The sequence below is a fragment of the Humulus lupulus genome, chromosome 6 (genome assembly GCF_963169125.1).
Source record: "Humulus lupulus chromosome 6, drHumLupu1.1, whole genome shotgun sequence".
NCBI classification, from domain to species: domain Eukaryota; kingdom Viridiplantae; phylum Streptophyta; class Magnoliopsida; order Rosales; family Cannabaceae; genus Humulus; species Humulus lupulus.
This window is the reverse complement of record NC_084798.1, coordinates 148716905-148720556: the sequence shown is the minus strand read 5'-3', so window position 1 is coordinate 148720556 and position 3652 is coordinate 148716905. Positions and strand designations below refer to the sequence as shown.

At 29.5% G+C, this 3652-nt stretch overlaps 1 long non-coding RNA gene across 4 annotated transcripts; it reads left to right on the top strand.

Annotated features, from left to right (window-relative positions):
* The first annotated feature begins 535 nt into the window (after positions 1-535).
* On the top strand, positions 536-3447 carry LOC133782597 (uncharacterized). 4 transcript variants are annotated; one of them, XR_009870598.1, is made up of 6 exons: positions 536-845; positions 1840-1953; positions 2055-2315; positions 2744-2775; positions 2924-3092; positions 3171-3447. It is a non-coding gene; the product is annotated as an uncharacterized LOC133782597 (long non-coding RNA). The 4 variants fall into 4 exon arrangements; XR_009870597.1 differs by having other exon boundaries at positions 537-845; positions 2055-2197; XR_009870600.1 differs by lacking the exon at positions 2744-2775 and having other exon boundaries at positions 537-845; positions 2055-2197.
* The last annotated feature ends 205 nt before the right edge of the window (positions 3448-3652 follow it).

The window sequence follows — 3652 nt, the reverse complement described above, 5'->3', positions numbered from 1 at the left end:
ATGTTTATTTAAATGAAATGTATCTTTTATGACTAAAATCTTTTAACCCTAGTTCAATTATAGTTTCTGTAACACATTTCTAACTAAATGACTTGATTAACAAATCTTGCACCTTTATAAACACAGAGTAACGATTTTGGCTACCCAGAGTGTTACAATTTCTATTCAAACAGTTGTATGATCCAATACAATATTTTTTTTATCATGTACTAATTAAATTATTTATTTTAATATATTCATAAAAAAAGTACTAATAATAGCTATTAGTTAAAAATGACTTTTTTTTAATGTAAAAATGAGTTATTCAAATAATTGTTTAACTTTTTAATATTTTTTAATATTAATTAATTAAATTAGTTATTATATATTTAATAAAAGAAGATTTTTATATGAAAATTCATTTATGATACTTGTTTTTTCTTTCAAAACTAATACAACAATTATTTAATAAATTAAAAACAAAAAATATTGAAGATAACAAAAAAATATTAAAAACAACAAACCAAATAGCCTGATTAGCTTCTTAAAATTGATAGGTGGGCTACTAAAATTTTTGGGAGCAATTATTTTTTTTTCTTATTTTTTTCTTTAACTCTCTCCCTCAGAAATCCCTCTTCTCCTTTTAAAATCCTAGAAATCATTTGTGTGTCTGGTATCTCTAATCTCTCATTGCTCCTCATGCATTCTTGACTATGTATGTCCGAACAATCAGCCTTTGAGACGAACCATTTCACAGTCTCTGACCTCTTGTCTTTCCCCCTCCCTCTCTCCTTTCTAAGCTGCTGGATTTGGACAATAATTTCTCCTTTCTATTGTATTTTCTGACTTTTGGGTGTGATTTTGAGGTACCCAAGCCCTTGATTGCTCCTTTTACATTTTGTATATTCTCCCTTCTATTATTTCAATATTCATATTTGTTGTGTAATTCTGTGGAATGTAAATCCTAGATATTGGGTTTAAGAGTTATAGTTTTTGGTTTTGGTGTCTTTAATTTTTATTTCATTGTCTTTTGGAATTGTTCACTTCTCTTTTGGTTTAAATAGTTTATCGTGTCTTCTCAGCCAAAAAATATTTCAATCACCAAACAAAGAAATCACACAGAGAAAGAAAATATGATATTTGTTTTTCTTTCATGCATATATGAAAAAGAAAATAATAATGGTTTTTACGGTCATCATGTTATCTGAGATTCTCTTTTGAAGAGGAAAATCGTACCACCACCACTACAGATTGCTTCTACTTTTTTTTTCCCTCTAGTATGTCTCATCTATTCATATTTTTCTTGTAGTACAATATATACTATAATATATATTAGAGGATAATTAAAGGCACAAGCCTCCATAGGAAAAAGAAGAATAAAATTGAGCATAGTTGCATAGTTGATCGTTGACGGAAATTTAGATGAAAATGAGTGATCTCCAACTCAGACGGAGAATATGGTTTTAAATAGGTTGGCAATTAAGGGGTAATGGGTGGATAAGTGATCCCTTTGTTTGGTAGTGTTATTTTAGTATTGATATATGTATATATACCTTTATTTTGATTAATATAGACCCTAGAAATTGATCTTTAATATTCATTCGACTAGTTCAAGGTTTTGTTTTTTATTTATAAATTGGGTTCTTATTAATTCAAGCATTTATTTTCCATTTTATTGGTTAACTAATCACAAATGTATAATTCTCATATACCATTTGTTTGCAAATTTGTGGCTCGATGTGCCTTTCTATTTTTGCATCGCTGCTATGTCTTCAATAGTTTTGTGGTTCTGTATCACTACTTTGAATTTAGATTTTTCTATTGCTACTATGATTTAACTGATTTTATTGTTCTGTACAGTTGCTGCTCTGTTAGACAAAGGCAAGTTATTGAAGGTGGCAGTGCTTAACATCAGCTTTGGAGCCCCTGGAAGGAAAGTGTGGCAAGGGAAAATGTGGTTTTGCTACAGGCCAAGTAAGTTAGTCATATTTGGACAACATAATCACTTAAGTTAGTCGAGTCTTATTGTGATTTCAATTCATTTTATGGCATTATTTTGTTTTATTAATATTCAGGGAACATACGCGTCATATATACAAAGGCCATGTCTTTTGCAGCATCATTTGCTGCCATGGTACAAGGTCTTTGTTCTCTTTGAAACAAGCATATAGGAGCTATCTAGGCTAGGAACAAGCTCTCTATGCTCGATTCATTTATGGTAAATTAATTTTATATGTGATGCTTTTGCTTGATTCAATTGAGGCATATTGGTTGGTTGTCTTCAGTGTTTCTATGTTTTGGCATGGGGACTTATTCATCCATGGTGCAACTTTATAGTAAGATTTTCTACTTTTGGTGTTTCTTAATTATATATTGGTTTTCATTGGCTCGAAGCTAGTGCTAATTTTAACATTTACTAAAATGCTTTATGCCAATTTATATGGGCAGAAATAATAAAGAAGAATCCAAGTGATGAATACAGTTATTGATTCAGTGACTATGTCATTGTGATTTATTTATACATATACATACTTGCCAATTATTGAAGTAAATTATTCATTTACTCAAAGTGTTGTTTAGATGGTGATTATTATATGTTTATGTTTATATATTTAAATAAATATTCATTTGCTCAAATGTTTAGAGTTGATAAGCACCGTGAAGTACATTTAATTACTTTTTCTTCTAGTCTTATGATGTTAATTAGAAAGTTGTGAGAAAGTACTTGATGTTAGTTGTATTAATACCTTTGTTTTCAATGCAGACAATTTTGGATGTTAGTGATCATTGAGCCAGGTAATCGCATGTGTTACTGTCTCGATCTACTTAGAAATTTTCCTCCAAATGATTTGACGAAACATATAATATATTTTGAACTTATTTTAGATTATAATATGGTAATACAAAAAAATAATATGTTCTTCATATTGATGTATATATGTAGTGTCTCTTCGCACATTAAGAGAAAGATAAGGAGGAATGAAAAAAGTTACAAGTGGAAAATGGTCAATTGCCCTCGTCAGACTTCATTGGTAGAGTGCGGCTTTTATATCATAAGGATGATGAAAGAGTATTGCTTGCATGAGGCACCAATCTGATGGCTAACTACTAATGTAAGTAAATTTATAATAGTTGAACTACATTTCTATTCAATTTAGAAACAAACTAAATTTTTATTTTGATTTTTGTAGTGTGGTGGGAAGAACACATATAACTGTGAGGAAATCAATGAAACTCGAAATGAATGGGCAGCTATGCTCTTTGAGCAGATGAGCCAAAGCTAGGGTAATTTTTGAAATCAGAATTAAAAAATAAACTAATTATAGTTAAGGCATGCACTTACATAGTTAAGGCAAGGATGCTTACATAGTTATGACCAGGATGTATTTACATAGTGAAGGCAAGAATTATACATTTTGATCTTGTAACTTAGTTTTATAATATACTAAATTCTGTTGAATTTGTATACTGGGTGATTTTGTCTTGATTATATTGTAATTATACATGAATTTTTGAATGAATATAGTGGTTTAAAATGGGGAAAACAATTCTCATTTTTTGTGTATGGTAATTAGTTTCCAAAAAAATGTTGTATAAGTGCATGTTTTTGCACTTAGAAGACGTTATAGGACAACAGTTCAAAAATTTATGTCGTCTCATTCACCACATGGCA